The sequence below is a fragment of the Pongo pygmaeus genome, chromosome 6 (assembly GCF_028885625.2).
Source record: "Pongo pygmaeus isolate AG05252 chromosome 6, NHGRI_mPonPyg2-v2.0_pri, whole genome shotgun sequence".
Classification (NCBI taxonomy): domain Eukaryota; kingdom Metazoa; phylum Chordata; class Mammalia; order Primates; family Hominidae; genus Pongo; species Pongo pygmaeus.
In genome coordinates, this window is record NC_072379.2 from 19,486,551 (window position 1) to 19,508,034 (window position 21,484).

Genomic DNA, 21,484 nt, shown 5'->3' on the forward strand with positions numbered 1-21,484 from the left:
TGAGCTTTGATCATGTCACTGCACTCCAGCCTAGGTAACAGGTGAGGCCGTGTCTCAAAAAAGAAAAAAAAAAGTATATATATACATATATATGAATATATACACACATATATATATTCACTAAAAGCAAAAATGCAAATTTTGCACCAACAGCCACACATTAAAATCCTCTGGATAATTGCCCATAGGAATAGAGGTGGAATAGGAGTGGGAAACAGAGAGAAAAGGAAATAAACAAATGAGCAAACAAACAAGTAAGTAAGAGAGAGGCTTTGCATGGATCTAAGATGGTGTCCTACCCTAAATGGAGAAATATAATAGATGCAACTCTCTACCCCTGATGCAGAAAAGTGCACAAACAAACAAATGTGTCTGTGAACCGACAAGAAAGGAAGAAAACTCCAGAGGGCAGACATTAAGAACAAGCAGTTAATTAAGGGAGAGCTCAGAGCTGGCGTTTTTCCTGAGAGGATCTGCCCAAGCCTGGTGCCTGGAAGCTGTGGTTTAACGACCCTGCAGAACCCGAGGGACAGGAGGCAGAGTCTATGGACCACACAAGAGGAGGATCTAAATGAGGTTCTGCAAGAAGGCAGAATCCTCACAGCCAGGTGGAATGGTTTCGATATTCATCCATGTCATTAGAACATGATTAGTTCATTCCATTTTGTCATCGAACAGCACTTCATTGCACACGTTCACCACAATTTTGTTTGTCTGTTCTCTGGTTGATTGACATTTGGTTGTGTCTAGTTTGTGGCTATTATGATCAAGACTCCATGAACAATCTTGTACACATCATTTTACGGACATATGTTTTCACTTCTCTTGGGAAAATCCTAGGAGAAGAATGTTTGGGTTAAAGAACAAGTATGTATTTAGCTTTATAAGAAACTGCCGACTGGGCACAGTGACTCACACCTACTAATCCTAGCACTTCCAGGAGCTAAGTGGGGAAGACAGATTGAGCTCAAGAGTTTGAGACCAGCCTGGGCATTATAGTGAGACCCTGTCTCTAAAAAAAAAAAAAAAATCTTAGCTGGGTATGGTGGCTTGTGCCTGTGGTTCCAGCCACTCAGGAGGCTGAAGTGGGAGGATCCCTTGAGCTCAGGAGTTTGAGGCTGCAGTGAACCATGATTGCACCACTGCACTTCAGCCTGGGTGACAGAGCAAGAGACTCTGCCTCAAAAAAAAAAAAAAAAAAAAAAAAAAAAGAATACAGAAACTGCCAAAGAGTTTTCCAAAGTGATCGTAACATTTTACACTCCTCTCAGTAATGTCTGAGAATCTCATTTACTCCACATCCTTGCCAACATTTGGTATTTTCAGTCTTTTCAGCTTAACTTTTTTTCTGGGCAAGAAGTGGGTAACTCACAGCTGTTTTAATTTGTAATTCATCTAGACAAATGATGTTGTACATCTTTATATTGATTGTGCTTATTAGCCATTTGTATATTTTCTCTTATGAAATAACTAGATGTTGAGCACAACCTTTACAGGACTGTTTGTCTTTTATAGTATTGAGTTGTGAGACTTTTAAAATATATTTAATATATTCTGCTTACGACTCTTTTCTCAGATACATACGTTGAAAATATTTTTTTCCTAATCTGTGCCTTGCCTTTTCCTATTCTTAGTGGTTCCTGTTAGAGAGCTGAAGTTTGAACACTTATTATTATTATTTGCTTTTTTTTTTTGAGACGGCATCTCACTCTGTCACCCAGGCTGGAGTGCAGTGGTGCAGTCACAGCTCACAGCAGCTTCTAATTTCTGGGCTCAGGCAATCCTCCTGGCTGAGCCTCCCAAAGTGCTGGGATTACAGGCATGAGCCACTGCACTCAGTCTAAAAAGTTATTTTTAAAATTGGATTTTAAACTAAATTTGAAAATATTTTCTAAAATTTTATTTATATAATTGCCAATTAAAAATTGTATATATTATTATTTATGGCGTCTAATGTGATGTTTTGATATATGTATACATTATGCAATGGCTAAATCAATCTATTTAACATATACATTATCTCATTTGCTTATCAGTTTTTGTGATGAGAACATTTAAAATCTCTCAGCAATTTTAAAGTATACAATGTATCTTTATTGAGAGTCTTCACATGTATGATAGATCTTTCAAAATTATTTTTCCTGTTTAACTGAAATCTTCTGTCATTCTGAAATTTTAATTTTTTTTAATTTTTTTATTTGAGACAGGGTCTCGCTCTGTCAGCCAGGCTGGAGTGCAGTGGCACGATCTCAGCTCACTGCAACCTCTGCCTCCCAGGCTCAAGCAATTCTCCTGCCTCAGCCTCCCGAGTAGCTGGGATTACAGGCGTGTGCCACCACACCCAGCTAATTTTTGGATTTTTAGTAGAGACGGGGTTTCACCATGTTGGCCAGGCTGGTCTCGAACTCCCAACCTCAGGTAATCTGCCTGCCTCGGCCTCCCAAAGTGCTGGGATTACAGGAGTGAGCAACTGTGCCTGGCCTGAAGTTTTAAATTTTGATTAAGTCCATGAGTCCATTTTTTAATGGTTTGTGATTTTCATGTTCTGTCCAGGAAACCTTTGTCTACCTCCAGTTGTGAAGATACTCTGTTTTCTTCCACAATCCACATATTTCTATGCTTTTGGGACTATGATCAGCCTAAATTAATTTGTGTGTGTGTGTAGGGTTTGAGGTAGAGGCCAAACAGATGGTAGAATTTTAACTTAAATTTGGATCCTTGATATTTGCTTTAAAAAGTCTTTACACAACATGGGCTAGAAGAAAACACCCCAAACCATTGACAGTGTGTGTTTCTGAAAATGAATGGAGAGAAAGAAACAGGCTGGGCGTGGTGGCTCATGCCTGTAATCCCAGCACTTTGGGAGGCCAAGGCGGGTGGATCACCTGAGGTCGGGGGATCCAGACCAGTCTGGCCAACATGGTGAAACCCTGTCCTTACTAAAAATACAAAAATTAGCCGGGCATGGTGGCAGGCCCCTGTAATCCCAGTTACTCGGGAGGCTGAGGCAGGAGAATCTCTTGAACCTAGGAGGCAGAGGTTACAGTGAGCTAAGACCATGCCACTGCACTCCGGCCTCGGTGACAGAGCAAGACTCCTTCTCAAAAAATAACAAGAAAAGAAAGAAAGACAGACAGAGAAAGCAGAGAAAGAAAGAAAGAAACTGAAATGGCATATAAAAGAGATATCAATGAAATCAGGAATGTGCTATTTATTTTAAGAGGAAAGAAAAGGTCAGAAGCAATTATAGCAAGTTGGTGATGTTTGTTCATTCTGCATTGTGGTTACATGCATGTTTGCTGTAAGGACCCTGTTCTTTTTCCTATTTCAAATAATTTTCCTAAGTAAAACCAAGAAAAAGTGTACACTACAAAGTAACAATAAAAAGTTACTTTGAAGATTCGCAGTTTCATGCTAGACAGTGCAATTAGATGCAGTTGAAGTTGCCAAACTCTCTCGAAAGATCACAGAAATTTTCAGATTTGGAGAAGCCACATAGCTGATTCATTCACTGTGAATGTCTGTCACTCAGTGGGTGATAACTGTCAGAAGCTTCGGGCTCATTTCCCAAGAAAAACGATATAATGTGAAGCCAAGCTTAATTCAATTAAACAAAGAAAATAAATCACGGCTTCCCTTAAACATTAAGAAGCAGAAAATCTCACAGTTCTTTGATACATCTCAAAATTATGCTGCAATTCAAAACGATGCTGGACATAGTCCCTGTCTGGACAAGGGTTATGAACTGTGAAAAGCTCTGTGCTATTCTGAGGTTCTGTGTAAAGAACTGCCGATGGCTGAAAGTGATTTAGAACATGCTTCATACTAACTGTGAACACAGCTTAAACTCAAACTTTGAGCTAATAAAGAAGAAAGGGATATGGAAGTGTATGCATCAATGCATGCTAAGGTGAAATGAAAAATAAATATGCATCCTAGGGTCGTTCTCCAAGTGTGGCCTATGGGCTGGCAGCATCACCCAAGTGCTGATTATAGATGCAAACTTGCAGGTCTCAAGCCTGACTTACTAAATCAAGGGGAGTAGCTCAGGAGTCCGTGTTTCGTGAAGCTTTCCAGGGGATGCTTTGGCTGACACTGGACAATGACTGCTTTAGTGGAAATGTGACATTCAGTTTTAGACACACAGCACCCAAATTTCCTTTCTACACTGGGTGATGCTTCATCTTAAGAGCCTTGGTAAGTATCCCCCACCTCAACTTAGAAGCTCCAAAGGCCATAAATGTCACTATCCCCCATGCAACTGAGATATGGGCATGTGACTCAGGCTTGGCAATTCAAATGCAGCACCCCAGCCTTTCAATCTGGAGCTAGGGCTGCAAAGAAGCTGTTTTGGAGGTTCCGTCTGACCCTAGGCAGCACCCAAAGTGTCGTGGTCCCTAGTGGGCACTCTCAGTCCCCCAGTGGCAGTGAGGGTCTCGCTGTAGCTGTTGGTGATGGCATTTGGACTATGGTGCTAGCTACCCTATACCTCACTTATTTCCTATGCCTTCTCCAAGTCTGACCCACCAGCCTTCCTAGCAACTCTGTGAGCTACCCAGTGCTTTAGAATACATTTCTTTTCAGCTTAAATTGGTCAGAGTTGATTTCTGTAGTGGGCATTAAGAGTCCTGACTACATGTGCATTGAATGCAGTGCTTTTTCATTTATTTTATTTTGGTCTTGCTCCAAAGGCACTTTTTCAACTGATATTATGTGTGCGTGCGTGCACATTATATACACACACATATATATACACATTGAAACAGGGTCTCTATGTATGTATGTATTTTGTATATGTAGATATGTATATATTTGAGAGTTTCAAATATATATGAATATATTAAAGACATGTATATATATATTTGAGAGTTTTCATATATATATTTGGAACTCTCAAATATATACATGCATACATACATATATACAGCCCTTGCCTGGGGTGATATATATGTAAATATACATGTATATTTATAAATATACATGTATATTTATAAATATACATGTATATTTATAAATATACATATATACATATATTTAAACTCCTGAGCTGTTCATTCTGCAATCCTTCATTAACTTTAATGTAAATATTTTGTATGTATATATTTTGAGACAGGGTCTTACTCTGTGGCCCAAGCTGGAGTGCAGTGGTACAATCACAGCTCACTGGAGTCTTGACCTCCAGGGCTCAAGCAATCCTTCTGCCACAGCCTCTCCAGTAGCTGAGACTACAGGTGTGCACCACCACACCTGGTTAATATCTTTGATGATATATTTTAGAGTCAAAGATATTTTCAGAATTTAAAAATATTACTTATTACGTGTATGTATATATACGAACATATACATCTGGATGTGGAGGTAAAACATCTGGAAAAAATAGATCATACTGTTTAACCGCTTCATTTTCCATTGTTCTGTATTTTTATATTTGTTTTCCCAAGAATATACATGTATGTCCAAATAAAAAATGATAACTGTGGCTGGGTGTGGTGGCTCATGCCTATAATCCCAGCATTTTGGGAAGCTGAGGTGGGCAGATCACTTGAGGTCAGGAGTTCAAGACCAGGCTGTCCAATGTGGTGAAACCCCATTTCTACTAAAAATAGAAAAATTAGCTGGGTTTGGTGGCACATGCCTATAATCCCAGCTACTCAGGAGGCTGAGGTGGAAGGGTCACTTGAACCTGGGAGGCGGAGGTTGCAGTGAGGCGAGATCGTGCCATTGCACTCCAGCCCGGGTGACAGAGTGAGACTTTGTCTCAAAAATAAAATAAAATGAAATAACAATAATAACTGTCTGTAGACAACCTCATGGTGTGTGTGTGTGTATGTGTGTATGTGTGTGTGTGCGTGTGTATGTGGTGCAAACTGTAAATTTGTCCAGGCCTAAGTGTAGAAACTATGTGTTATTCAAATGGACCATGCTTCTTTTAAAAAAGAATCAGAAATTCAAACAAAGATGTAGGTCAAAAATATCTATCACAATTATTTGTAATTAATACAAAGGACATGAGTTAAATAATCTCACAAATGGGCTAAGTGAATTTTGGTGTCTCCATATTCTGGAATCTTATATGGCTATTAAATATTAGATTTTTGAAGACAGGTTCATTCTGCGTCTTCCCGCCTCTGGCATTGTCATATTGCTCAGAGCTAAGAATTCAATATAGGGAATGTGTCAGACCCTTGTGAAGTGGGAATTCACCCTGTGAGTCAAAGGAGTTTAAACTGAGGGGCTGGAAGTGCTGTCCGGGCTCTTACCCATTCTGGCTGAGAACTGCTGCCTTGGGCATTTCAAAGGATTGCTCCTTTAGAAAATTATCAGGGGAGATTTACCCACATCCATCCTTCATCCTGTCTCCAGACAACTGGCTATCTCACCGACTCCCCTTCCCTCTCCTCCCCCTGTTCTCTTGGTGGAGTTGCCCACACTCACTTAATCAGGCCAGCGTTGAGGCTGCAGAGGTGGCATTGGCCAATCGCCCCAGGCAAGGGCTCTGTGATCCTTCATTAATTTTAGTGTAAATTAAACTGTTCAATTTACTCCTTCCATGGGAGAGGGCCCAAGGACCAAGGTATCTTAAACCAAGATGTCTGATGAAAATATAAAACAATAATTAGAAAAGGAAAAAAGACATAATGAGAAATAGCTGAGTCCCTCATGGTTCAGAGACTCCAAAGGGCACATCACGTTCCTGGGAACGCCGCATATTCTATATTTCTATTATCCAGGAAGTGGGCCAAAGAATTACAGAATCCTGGCACTTAAGAAATCAGGAGATGATAAAAATGTCACAAAAGATGTACAAAAGGCAAATAAATCTCAGGACCCCTGATATGGTTTGGCTGTGTCCTCACCCAAATCTCATCTTGAATTGTAGTTCCCATAATCCCCACGTGTCATGGGAGGGACCCTGTGGGAAGTAATTAAATCATAGGGGTGGTTACCTCCATGCTGTCCTCATGATAGTGAGTTCTCATTAGATCGGATGGTTTTATAAATGGCTTTCCCCTGACTTCATTCATTCTTTTCCTTCCTGCCGTCATGTGAAGAAGGACGTGTTTGCTTCATCTCCTGCCGTGACTGTAAGTTTCCTGAGGCCTCCCCAGCCATGCTGAACTGTGAGTCAATTAAACCTCTTTCCTTTATAAATCACCCACTCTCGGGTATGTCTTTATTAGCAGTGTGAGAACAGACTAATGCAACCCCCAAATCACTAAGTCAAAGGGAAGAGTTGAGCTGGGAACTATGTCAGGCAAACCTGCCTCCCATTCTGTTCCTACACAAGATAGCTACAAAGAGTGAAAAAAAAAAAAAAAGCTACAGACCTCCCTCACAATTTGCCCACCTTGCCCACATGGAAATTCCTTATGGACAGAGGACAGACAGAACTCAAAGTCATCCTTCTGCTTATGTGAGACAAATATATATCTGATTGCTTCTCCCGCCCTATTATTTCACTAAGCCAGACTAAGAGATAAGTGACTCTGCCCTCCTTTCATGTGTAAATTGTGTATTCAGTGAAAGGCCAATCAGAGATTCAAAAGAGTGAATCTACCTATGACCTGGAAGCCCCCTCCCCACCTCAAGTTGTCTTGCCTTTCCTGACCTAACCAATGTACATTTTACACATATTGATTGATGTCTCGTGTCTCCCTAAAATGTATAAAACCAAGCTGTGCCCCGACCACTTTGGGCACATGTCATCATCAGGACCTGCTGAGGCTGTGTCACGGGCAGGTCCTTAACCTTGCAAAATAAACTTTCTAAATTGACTGAGACCTGTCTCGGGTATTTTGAGTTCACAGATGTAAACTGAACAAGTTCAGAGTAGAAGGGGTCCTCTGCTGGGTAATCATTTTTCTTTTTGTCTTTTTTCTTTTTTTGTTTGTTTGTTTGTTTTTGGAGACAGAGTTTTGCTCTATCCCCCAAGCTGGAGTGCAGCGGCATGATCTCGGCTCACTGCAACCTCTGTCTCCTGGGTTCAAGCAATTCTCAGGCCTCAGCCTCCCAAGTAGCTGGGATTACAGGCATGCACCACCACATCTGGCTAACTTTTCTATTTTCAGTAGAGACAGGGTTTCATCATGTTGGCCAGGCTGGTCTCGAACTCCTGACCTCAAGCAATCTGCCCGCCTCAGCCTCCCAAAGTGCTGGGATTACAGCCACTGTGGGGCATCATTTTTTATTTGTCTGTTGACCTCTGGACACCAAGTCAGGCTAAGCCACTCTTCATGTTGATGTGTTTCTATCACTTTATGCCGTCTTTGAAAGGAACGTGTATGGGTTGTTCCCGTCAGAGGCCTCTAGGAACTTCTGTTTTTCCTTCAACCTCCAGTTGACATCATGACCCTTGGCTATATGAGTTTGAGACTGTAAGTGTGGACTCCTGTATCCAAGTACACTCCAAATTCATTTGATCTCTTGTATCCTCTGCTCATTCCAAACTTGAAAGAATCTATAGCAATGAAGGATATCAAACCAGAGACTAAACAAAAAGTTGCCCTTCCTGGCAATGTGGCCCTGCTGCATGGTGTATATGAATAAGCTGTAGGATGGAAAATCCATCATTGTTAGTTCTTTTTAACTGAGCCCATGTGGACACGGTGTCAGAGGTGTGTGAACCAGAGTGACTCCATCTTGAATAGGGGCTGGGTGAAATAAGGCTGAGACCCACTTGGCTGCATTCCCAGGAGATTAGGTATTCTTAGCTTCCAGATGTGTATGATTAAGGGAACAGACTGATAACATTTACCAAACAGACCCAAACTCAGGAATGTCCTGATATCCCAATATCTTGAGAACAGGAGCATTCCTAGTCTTGTTTTAAAGATAATAATATCAATTCTTGCAAATATAGTAATTAAGAAAATTAACCCTTTATTACAAACCCTTGTAGTAGAGCATATCTCCCATGATATTTTTGTTACCCTGTATAAACAAGCATTGTACCTAGGGTGGGTGCATTCCTCCTTTCGGGAAAGCCCTGCTCTGCCTTTATTGAGCATTCTTTCTTTTCTTTCTTTTTTTTTTTTTTGAGGAGTCTTGCTCTGTTACCCAGGTTGGAGTGCAGTGGAGTGATCTCAGCTCACTGCAACCTCCGCCTCCTGGGTTCAAGCGATTCTCCTGCCTCAGCCTCCTGAGTAGCTGGGACTGCAGGAACGTGCCACCATGCCCAGCTAATTTTTGTATTTTTAGTAGAAATGGGGTTTCACCATGCTGGCCAGGCTGGTCTTGAACTTTTGACCTCGTGATCCTCCCGCCTTGGCCTCCCAAAGTGCTGGGATTACAGGCATGAGCCACCGCACCCAACCTTGAGCATTCTTTTATTCTTTTACTTTCTTAATAAACTTTCTTTCACTTTACTCTATGGACTCGCCCTGAATTCTTTCTTGGGCGAGATCCAAAAACTCTCTCTTGGGGGCTGAATCAGCACCACTTTGCGGTAACAACAACACTAATAGTTATGACATGCCCCATAAAAAAATGACATGACATTGTTACATAGCAATGGACCACCAGGTCAATGTCACATTGCAAGGCTTTAAGGCCACCTACCACTGCCAAGAGAAGTTGAAAGTGAAAGACAGAAAACAGGCAGCGAGGAAGAGTCTTTAGAGTAAACTTCCAGGGAGCACTCTGCCAAGAATGATTAATGCCTGAATCCTCCCTGGGTGGTGCTCCTCTCACCAAAGCTACAGAGAACATTTGCTGAGGGGACATTTATAGGCAGATGATGATTCCACGGGGAATGCTCTGTGATCAGGAGACCAACAATGACAAAGGGAACCATTTAGTTCAAAGTAGCCCACATTATTAACTTAACATGTGTGGATCTTCAAAGAGGACCATTTAGGTCAGATACAGAGAGGCAGAACAAGGAAAGAAGAGAAGACACTCTTTCCTTATTTCTCCAAGAGATGCACGGAGACATGCATGCTTAACACTGAACCCTGAATGCCATTTGCGTGCGTAAAGCAAACTGGTGTGGCGTGGTGTGGTGTGGGGGGTGTGTGTGTGTGTATGTGTGTGTGTGTTACGCTTATGCAAGTATAAGCTAACCGATAAACATTAATTGAGCATCTACTTGTTTTGGGCACCAAACCGAGTATGCAAAAAAGAGAGACACCTTCCCTGACTTCAAGAAATGTATTACTCTACCCCTCATTTCGAATTGGTCTCTTCACTTAATTTTCTTGTCCTTACAAAATCTCTTTTTTAATCCCTTCTGGTGTTATTTAATAGTGTCAGGGGAAACTCAGATTTGGACCCCACTCTCAGAAAGATCTCATAGGTTATCAAATCTGTTTTCAAGAGTAATGTCCAGGCAAGATGTGGTGGCTCACGCCTGTAATCCCAACATGTTGGGTGGCCGAGGCAAGGGGATCCCTTGAGACCAGGAATTCAAGACCAGCATGGTAACACAGTGAGACTCTGTGTCTACAAAAAAAAAAAAATTACAAAAATTAGCCAGGCATTGTGGTGTGCACCTATATAGTCCCAGCTACTCGGGACGCTGAGGTGGGAAGATTGCTGGACCCTGAGAGGTTGAAACTGCAGTGAGCCCAGATCATACCACTGCACTCCAGCATGGGTGAAAGAGTGCAACTCTATCAAAAAAAAAAAAAAAAAAAAAGAGAGAGAGAGAGTAATATCCAAAACATGTTGATTGGATTTCCTGCTTTAAAGACTTTACTTTAGCCTGGTGTAGACCTTTTCAGGTCCTTTTCAGTTTCCTTAGAGAATTCCAGGGCTGCCCGTCTACTTAGATGAAAATCCTTGACCATACAAGACAGGCAGAAGCAGGGAATGGGAAGCTTCACCTTAAGCTGCCAGCTTGTGAGCTGTGCCTGGTTCCTCAAAGGTTAGCAACTAACTTTCTCTAGACATGGCCATCTGATCTTTCCTTGACCTTTTTGGCTGGACAGAGAATCCTGAGCCTAATTCTCAGGAAGAACTAGCCTCTCATAAATCTGCAAAGGTACCTGCTATAAGCAGCTTGGGATTCAAGGCTTACTCCCCTTTGAAAAATCTAGGGTGTGGCTGAAATTAAGATCAGCACATGCTGGAGACACTAGGGTATGCTGTTAAGGCCCAAGAATGCTGATACGGTTTGGCTGTGTCCCTACCCAAATCTCATTTTGAATTGTAGCTCCCATAATTCCCACATGTCACAGGAGGGACCCAGTGGAAGGTAATTGAATCGTGGAGGCAGGTCTTTCCCATGCTGTTCTCATGATAGTGAATAAGTCTCACGAGATCTGATGGTTTTATAAAAGGGGCCCCTGCACACGCCTTCTTGCCTGCTGCCACGTGAGACATGAGTTTGCTTCTCCTTTGCCTTCTGCCATAATTGTGAGGCCTCCCAGTCATGTGGAACTGTGAGTCCATTACACCTCTTTCCTTTATGAATTACCCAGTCTCGGGTATGTCTTTATTAGCAGCATGAGAACAGCTTAATACAGATGCTGAGTTAGAATGGAAAGACAAAACTACTGTAATTGCTGGGAAGATTCAAGCAATCTTGGTAAGCTAACATCTTTAGATACATTATCCTGACCAGGATTTAAATTCCCAGATTTTGTTCAGTGTTTCTTCTAAGTAAGGCACTATGGTTACTTACTATTCCAGTGGATCAGCTCAAGATGACAGTCTACTAATGGGCAGAAATTCAGGAGACAGGGTGCCCTCCAGTTCCAGCAAGTGGGCAGAGAAGAGGAAATCCCATGTAATGACAAGATAATCCAAGTTAGTTGAATGTGGCAAGAACGAACTTCAATAGGGGCACTATGACGAAACAACAATGGCTGGGTGTGGTGGCTCACGCCTATAATCCCAGCACTTTGGGAGGCCGAAATGAGTGGATCACTTGAGGCCAGGAGTTTGAGACCAGCCTGGGCAACATAGGGAGACCCCTATATCTACAAAAATGAAAAAAGTTAGCCAGGCATAGTGGTGAGCACCTGTGTCCCAGCTACTTGGGAGGCTGAGGTGGGGAGATTGCTTGGGCCTGGGAGATGGAGGCTGCAGTTAGCCATGATGGCACCACTGCATTCCAGCCTGGGCAACTGAGTGAGACCCTCTCTCTCTCTCTCTCTCTCTCTCTCTCTCTCTCAGAAAAAAAGGCCGGGCACAGTGGCTCACATCTGTAATCCCAGCACTTTGGGAGGGCAAGGCAGGCGAATCATCCAAGGTGAGGAGTTCGAGACCAGCCTGGCCAACGCGGTGAAACCTCATCTCTACTAAAAATACAAAAATTAGCAGGGTGTGGTCGCACACGCCTGTAATCCCAGCTACTCCGGAGGCTGAGGCAGGAGAATTGCTTGAACCTGGGAGGCAGGGATTGTGGTGAGCTGAGTTCATGCCACTGCACTCCAGCCTGGGCAACAGAACTAAATTCCATCTCAAAAAAAAAAAGTAAGAAAGAAATAACAACAAAACACCCATACAAGCAACTAGCTTGATGCCATAGAAAACACACTGCAAAACAACGGAATTACTATTGGGAAGGCTCCACGCAGGAGTCTGTCTACACAACTGACTGTAAGATTAAGAGGTATAAGGCCAGCAATCATGGCACCTGAAGCAATCCTCTAGCCTGTCTACATCTCTTCCCTGTGTTCTCATGAAGTCTGGGAAGTTGACATTCTATCCTGACTGATGATTCCTCAATCTATGTTTTCAGCTCTCTCTCTTTCTTGAGCTCCATGCATGCATAGCTAACTGTGAATTTGCCACTGGATGTCTGCATCGAACAGGAATCTAAAAGTTAGCATGGCCCAAGTTGAGCTCTTTAATTCCACTTCTACTAATTACTAAAGTCAAAGTCCTATTCCCCTATTCTCTGCAAAGCATCCAGTTAGCTTTGTTCTTTACAGATTCTCTATTGAGGACAGTGATTTTTAATGTTTAAATAAGATCCTCCCTCCCTGATTACAATTTTTCAAATAGCTTCTTATTGCAAATAGAATATATATATATATATATATATTTTTTTTTTTCTTCCCTCTGTGGTAGATAGAATTTTAAGATAATCTCCAATGACCCACAGTCTTCTATAACCTCCTTCACTTGAGGATGGGATATCACTCCCATGATTAGCTTAAAAATCAGTTGACTTTGAGTTGATTGAAATGGTTGGTACACTGGGTGGGCCCGCCCTAATCGGGTGAGGTCTCTGACCCGGGCTCTGGTTGGCCTGGAAGAAAGCAAATGTGCACACTGTGAAATGCCTGTGTGGGTCACACAGCAAGGATTCATGGCCAGCCTCTAAGAGCTAAGAGTAGTTTCTGGCCCAAAGCTAGTACAAAACAGGGACTTCCATCCTGGAGCCACAAGGAACTGAATTCTGATCGCAAATTAGAATGAACTTAAGACTAGAATCCTGAGCTCCAAAAAAGCATCCCAGTGTAGTTGACACCTTGACTGCAGCCTTCAAATAGCTTCTCAGGCAGAGGACCCACCTAAGCCTCCTGACCCATGGAGACTGAGAGATGATATATTTGTATTGTTTTAAATCACTAAGTTTGTGGCAATCTATTATACAATGATAGAAAATAAATGCACCGGCCAGGTGCGGTTGCTCATGCCTGTAATCCCAGAAATTTGGGAGGCCAAGGCAGGAGGATCACTTGAGGTCAGGAGTTTGAGACCAGTCTGGCCAACATGGTGAAACTCTGTCTCTACAAAAAATATGTAAATTAGCCAGGCATGGTGGAACACACCTGTAGTACTAGTTACTTGGGAAGTTGAGGTGGGAGAATCTCTTGAGCCTGGGAGGTGGATGTTGCAGTGAGCCGAGATCACGCCACTGCACTCCAGCCTGGATGATAGTGAGACCCTGTCTCAAAAAAAGGAAAAAAAAAAAAAAGCAAAAAAAAAAAAAGCAAGCAAGCAAGCAAGACAGAAAGCAAGAAATAAAGCAAGCAAGCAAGAAAATAAATGCACCAATAAAATCTGATTTTTGATATGGTTTGGCTCTGTGTCCCCGCCCAATTCTCATGGTGAACTGTAATCCCCAGTGTTGGAGGTGGGGTCTGGAGGAGATGATTGGATCGTGGGGGTGGTTTCTCGTGGTTTAACATCATCCCCTTGGTGCTGCCCTGGCAAGAGTGAGTTATTGCAAGATCTGATTGTTTAACAATGTGTGACACCTCCCTCCTCTCTCTCTTCCTCCTGCTCTGGCCATACAAGAAGCGCCTGCTTCCCCTTCGCCTTCCACCATGATTGTAAGTTTCCTGAGGCCTCCCCAGAAGGTGATGCTGCCCTGCTTCCCGTACAGCCTGCAGAACCATGAGTCAATGAAACCTCTTTTCTTTATAAATTACCCAGTCCCAGGTATTTCTTTATAGCAATGTGAGAACAGACTAATACAGTTCTCAAAGCCTTATCTGGTTCTTCCCTATCTCCTTGGCTTTATTTGCTATTAATCTTCCCCTTCACTCATCATGGAGCATTAAAACATAGCTTTGTCACAATGGCTGACCCTGGAGGGGGTTGTCAATTGGGAGGACACATGGTGGCTTCTGGGGTATTGGTAATATTTCACATCTCATCTAGGTGCTGTTTAGTCAAGGGTATTGAGTTTATTTATAGTTAAAATTCCTTTAACTATACATTTGGATTTGTGCATTTTTATTTATGTATTATACATTAGAGTCAATAAAAAGTTTAAAGTTAGTTTTGCAGAATGATATTTAATGATGTGACAAATGCTCCTAAGTTAATATTTATGTGAAAAAAGTCAAATAAAAATTACCAATTTTAGAAAGAGTAGCAAATAAAACACAAAAGTATACGAATAGCAGCTTTCTGAGAAATGCAAAAATTGTTAAATACAAGGCAAATTGTTTTTCTTTTTTTTGAGACAGAGTCTTGCTCTGTCGCCCAGGTTGGAGTGCAGTGGCGTGATCTTGGCTCACTGCAAGCTCTGCCTCCCGGGTTCATGCCATTCTCCTGCCTCAGCTTCCTGAGTAGCTGGGACTGCAGGCACGTGCCACCATGCCCGGCTATTATTTTTTTTGTATTTTTAGTAGAGACGGGGTTTCACTATGTTAGCCAGGATGGTCTAGATCTCCTGACCTCGTGACCCACCCGCCTCAGCCTCCCAAAGTGCTGGGATTACAGGCATGAGGCACCGTGCCTAGCCAATACCAGGCCAATTTTATATGTTTATTATATATTATACATGCAATATTATATATTTATTATCTGTTCCATATGCTATATTATGTATATTATGCAATATACATATTATATATGTAATAAATCTTATAGACATTTCCCCATTTTTGCTATTTGTTTTACATGGAACTGTAAAGTAAGTAGCATATAATCCATATGTTATCGGTAAAAAACATATGGATCATTGATAGATATTGGAAAGAGATTTTATAAAATGCAATATTTGGTTTTGAATTGTAAGCTTTTTAGCAAGCTAATAATTGAATGAATTGAGTACTCCACATGCTTGAGAATATTTAACTGAAACTACCAGTCAACATCCTACCAAACCCCCAAACCTAGAGATGGTCCAGGTAAACTCAGGGGATGACACAGGATGCTTTTCAACTTCAAAATAATTTAGCACGATTCTAGAATTTCAAACCAATATAGTAGAGGTATGAAATAGGGAAAAAAGGTCTGTTATTTGAAAAAGGAGAAAATTTGGCAGATAATTTATCTACTAGAAAATCTAAGGGCAGGCCGAGTGTGGTGGCTCACGCCTGTAATCCCAGCACTTTGGGAGGCCGAGGCGGGTGAATCACTTGAGGTCAGCAGTTCGAGATCAGTCTGGCCAACATAGTGAAACCCCCATCTCTACTAAAAATACAAAAATTAGCCAGGGGTGGTGATGCATGCCTGTAATCCCAGCTACTCAGGAGGCAGAGGCAGGGGAATCGCTTGAATCCGGGAGGCAGAGGTTGCAGTGAACCAAGGTCACACCAGTGCACTCCAGCCTGGGTGACAGAGCGAGACTCTGTCTCAAAAAAAAAAAAAACACTAAGGACATTTACAGCAGCATTACTCAAATTGATAGAGTATGATCTGGAATGGAAATAAACATAAAAATCAACAGCTATCTTATACACCAGAAGGAGTCTGTCAGGAAATGAGGGAAAAAAGAGGCCAGTCACAATGGCATGTAAACTATAAAATACATCAAAATGTTCTTAGGGGAATGACAGGAACATCAACCCACCAGAATTTGACCACATGTAGGTTGGAATCCATTTGGTGGTATGCTGTGGGAGAGATGGGGACTGCCTTTTTACTTATTTATTTATTTATTTTGAGACGGAGTCTAGCTCTGTCTCCAGGCTGGAGTGCAGTGGTGCAATCTCGGCTCATTGCAACCTCCACTTCCCGGGTTCAAGTGATTCTCCTGTCTCAGCCTCCCGAGTAGCTGGGATTGCAGGGACACGCCACCACGCCCAGCTAATTTTGGTATTTTTGGTAGAGACGAGGTTTCACCATGTTGGCCAGGATGGTCTCGATCTTCCGACCTCGATCTGCCCACTTTGGCCTCCCAAAGTGCTGGGATCACAGGCGTGAGCTACCGTGCCTGGCTGGGGACTGCCTTTTAGAATACTCCTTTTGTTCATTTGTTTGGTTTTCTTTTTAACCATCAAAGACCCACAGTATTTGTTGACAGCTGTGTCAGCGTTGTAAGAGTGAACAGAGCCATGCCAAAAGCAGGCTTGCTGGTTACAGGTAGCTGAAGGCTTCTCTGACTCAGCTCTTACTGATTTATGAGGACTATTTACATATTAAAAACAGTCCACTTATGTTTTTAAATATCTATGATAGACATATCTCCTTTTTCATTATTTATTTTAATGTACGGTCTTTCAATGTATAAAAGTATTCTTTTTTGTTTTCAAATCTATTACCATTTATTTTTGGCTTTATTTATGCTTTCAAATATTTATGCTTACAAAGTCTATCCTCATCCTAGAATCAGTATAATTCGGAAGAGGGGCAATGTATTAGCCTGTTCTCGCATGGCTATAAAGAAGTACCTGAGACTGGGTAATTTATAAAGAAAAGAGGTTTCATTGGCTCACAGTTCCACAGGCTATATAGGAAGCACGGAGGCTTCTGCTTCTGGAGAGGCTGCAGAAAGCTTCCAATCATGGCAGAAGGCAAAGGGCAAGTGAGACATCTCACATTGCAGGAACAGCGAGAAGGGAGGAGGTGCTACACGCTTTTTTTTTTGAGACGGAGTTTCGCTCTGTCACTCAGGCTGGAGTGCAGTGGCGCTATCTGGGCTCACTGCAACCTCCGCCTCCCGGGTTCAAGCAATTATCCTACCTCCGCCTCCTAAGTAGCTAGGATTACAGATGTCCGCCACCATGCCCGGCTAATTTTTGTAGTTTTAGTAGAGACAGGGTTTCGCCACGTTAGCCGGGTTGGTCTCGAACTCCTGACCTCAGGTTATCCACCTGCCTCAGCCTCCCAAAGTGCTGGGATAAGAACTCATTCACTCACTATCTCAAGACTAGCACCAAGGAGATGGGGCTAAAACATTCATGAAGGGCCACCCCCCATGATCCAATCACCTCCCCCCAGGTCCTACCTCCAACATTGGGGATGATAATTCAACGTGAGATTTGCTCGAGGACACAGATTGAAACCATATTTGGGAAGGATCTGTTTGCCCTATTAATAGTAAAAGAGGATATCAAGTGATAAGAGTTCAATCGCTGTGTTTGTAGCCTAAGAATAGAGGTTCCTGTTGAAATATACGCTGACTCCAGGAAGGAGACCAGGAGAGGCCGGCTCAGCTGACCAAACTGTCATCTGACTCATTTCCTCTTAGCTTCCATGGTCTCCTTTTTAAGAACAAGTTGGGTGAGGTAGCTATGTTCACTTTAACAACCTCAGTGAGTCACTACCACAATGGGGGCAGGGACAGAGTGCTTCTCCTCTCCTAAAATGGGAGATGAGAAACTCTCCTGTAAGGGTCTACATATACAGCCGCTGGAGATCTGTATAGCAGAGAATACAGTCAACTTTTTCAAGACCTGGAAAAAACACTCGTTTTTTTTTTTTTTTTTTTTTGAGACGGAGTTTCGCTCTTGTTGCCCAAGCTGGAGTGCAATGGCACAATATTGGCTCATTGCAACCTCCGCCTCCCAGGTTCAAGGGATTCTCCTGCCTCAGCCTCCCGAGTAGCTGGGATTACAAGCATGCACCACCATGCCTGGCTAATTTTTTGGATTTTTAGTAGAAACGGGGTTTCACCATATTAGCCAGGCTGGTCTTGAACTCCTGACCTCAGGTGATCTGCCTGCCTCGGCCTCCTAAAGTGTTGGGATTACAGGCTTGAGCCACCATGCCCGGCCAAACACTCCTTTAAATACTGGCTTATGGTCAACTTTCAGCCTTGGTTTCTAATACTGTTATATTTGCCCTTTGGTATTTCTTCATGTAAAACCTAGCAGGTAATCGATATTTTTTAATGTGAATTGAAGTCTAGAGTGGGCAAACAGTACTACTCTGCCACCCTCTTAACCTGGGATTAATTTCATTCTTGGAACACAATGTATATACCTGAATATTCATGAAGTAGTACGTTTTGCACTCTACTCTTCGGGTTGATCGGGTTGTTTGAAGGAGACAATGGAATCATGTAATACAGTTGGAAGATGCCCCAGAAAGATGAGTGAGACTGCAGGTTGCTGCAGGATCACGTTTGGGGAGTAGAGCAGAGGGGTCACCATCTCCCTGGGGTGGGCCTCAGCTTTGCAGACCAGATTCCTCAGGTTTCCTGGAATTACCAAAACCAAGACACCAACCCAGGTGGGCACTGATTAGCACATCGCAGGAAATCCCCAACAGCCGTAGTTACCTCTGGGGAGAAAAGGAACGATGAGGAGTGGGGATGGGTTTTACCTGCATCTGTAATATTTTATTTGTTAAAAAACAAAGAGTGGTGGGCACGGTGGCTCACGCCTGTAATCCCAGCACTTTGGGAGTCCGAGGCGGGCCAATCACCTAAGGGGTCAGGAGTTCGAGACTAACCTGGCCAACATGGTGAAACCCCGTCTCCACTAGGAATACAAAAATTAGCTGGGCATGGTGGCATGTACCTGTAATCTCAGCTACTAGGGAGGCTGAGGCAGGAGAATTCCTTGAACCCGGGAGGTGGAGGTTGCAGTGAGCTAAGATGGCACCATTGCACTACAGCTGGGCAATAACAGAGAAACTCCATCTCAAAAAAAAGTGCTCTAAAGTAAATATAGCAATATGTTAACACCTGTTCATCTGGGTTGTTTGTAAATTACTTTTTATACCTGTCTGTATGTTTGAAATGACTCGTAATTGAAGATTAATTTTGAAGAGAAAAGGCTAAAAAGATAATATATTACAATTAGTGGCTGTCTTTGAATAGTACAATTGTTTTTTTCCCCTCCTTCCAAATTTTCAATATTTTCCAAAATTTTGATAATGAGTCTTTGTTACTTTTATAATTAGGAGAACAACAAGCTCCATTTGAAATAGGCATATCACCAATCAACCGAGATCAATAGAAACATACTGAGGAGGAAAATGGATCAAGGATGACACTGATAAAATGGCAAATAACGAAGCATAAAATGTGGTTAAGTCTCATTACTTTGTATTTTACTTATTCTGAATTAATTAGTGGGCAGTTGGGTTGGCCTTGCATGATTGGTGGAGAGAAAAGACTGCTTAGCACTAGGTGGAATTCTATTTTTAATGCTTATTCTATTCTGGAGTTCCACCATACACTTCCTATAGGCAAGGGACGTGTTTTCTACATATTCAGTTTCTCCTTCCGTTTTGGGGATTTCTGGGCCCTCAACTGTCTGACAACCCGCACCTGTTGAAGGAATGATTAAGCAAAAAAAAAAAAAAAAAAGAAAAAAGAAAAAAAGGTAAGCAAAATTGCGGGGAGGCAGGGAGATTCTCAATCTACTTAAGAGAACAAAATCTTTTAATAGCTGTTAGCTCATTAAGTGTTGAAATGTAAATATTGTAGCTAATTAAATACAGTTTTATTTATTTGTTTTAGCAAGACCCAGATGAACATAAATTATACAGGATACATTTTTAATGAATAAAAGAGCTTTAAAAAAAAACCTATGTTTTCGCTAACACTGGCTGACCTCTTTTTCCAATTAGCATGAATTATCATCAAGCCTCATTTCCCCGGTATCTGTAGCCTGTAGGGCTTTCTCAAACAAAAACTGGACACAACCAGCCCTCCACCTACTCCAGACCTGCACCCACACAGCTGAATGTGACTGGGAAAAAGCATCAAGTTGCCACCTCCAGGCCGGGCACCATGGCTCATTCCTGTAATCCCAGTGCTTTGGGAGGCTGAGTCAGGAGGATCACTTGAGGCCAGGAAAGTTTGTGACCAGCTTGGACAACCGAGTGAGACCTCATCTCTACAAAAAATAAAAACTCCTTGCTGTTCCTGCACTGCCTCCTACCTGCCCCCACTCCCACCGCCAGATGGCTCCTCCTCAGGACATCCGCACTTTCTGTTCCCACTCCCGGAATGCTCTTCCATCATTGACTCTTCTTTGGTTTCCCATCAATCACTCTCCTCTGGTTTCCCATCACTCACTCTCCTCTCTTATGTTTTTTCTCAAATATCACCTTTTCAGAGAGATTCTCAGATTTATACAAATGTCAGCTCCCCTGTTCCCCACATGGCCTGTTGTCCTTTCCAGATCTGCTTTTTACCATAGTATATTTCATCTTCTACCATAGTCTCGATCAGGACCATCCACAGAACTTTCTGCCATGATGGAAATGATCACTCCGTACTGTCCAACATGGTAGCCACTAGCTACATGTGTCTACTAGGCACTTGAAAATGGCTAACACAATAAGATAACTTTTACTGTTATTTAATTTTAATGAATTTAAGTTCAGTTTAAATAACCATATGTAGTTCAGGGCTACTGTGTTGGACATAGTAGGTCTATCACTGATTTCTCCCCTTGCTAGTTTATTCAGAGGTTGATTGTTTGCACATTTGATCTTCCCGAAAGTAATACCCATGATTGACTTATCCCCATCACCAGCATGCACCCTCCATGAGGGCAGATGTTTTTCCTGCACCTAACACATAGTAGGTGTTCAGTAAGTGAGTCAATGCCCTTTACCTCAAGTTTATCATTTTAAGAGCAAGAGTGTTTTCATTCTAAACATTTTCAGAAATTATTCTAAGCTCTGCAGAATCTGTCCTTATTTTAACTTAGTACCAGAATGTATTGTTTGCTTGCAATTTCAATGTTGCTCTTCTGTACATAACTTGTTATGTTGTAATAAATTGTGTCCTCAGAGATGGTTAATGTCATTCCTTCAACAACTGCACAGATTGCTGGGTTTTTATTGTCTACTAAATGACTGTTTATCATTAACTTTTTCTTGTGTCTGTCTCTACAATACGCTTTATTTATTTTTCTTTTTTTTTTTTTTTTTTTTTTGAGATAGAGCCTCA

General features: G+C 42.1%; 1 protein-coding gene and 1 long non-coding RNA gene across 7 annotated transcripts in view; one reads left to right on the forward strand and one right to left on the reverse strand.

Moving 5' to 3' along the window:
- The window catches only part of CALN1 (calneuron 1), a 668,056-nt gene that overhangs the window by 70,679 nt on the left and 575,893 nt on the right, over positions 1-21,484 (reverse strand). The gene's annotated exons all lie outside the window — the stretch shown is intronic.
- LOC129040476 (uncharacterized) lies at positions 11,853-21,319 on the forward strand. Its single transcript, XR_008503647.1, has 4 exons — positions 11,853-11,955; positions 12,118-12,193; positions 19,480-19,606; positions 20,152-21,319. It is a non-coding gene; the product is annotated as an uncharacterized LOC129040476 (long non-coding RNA).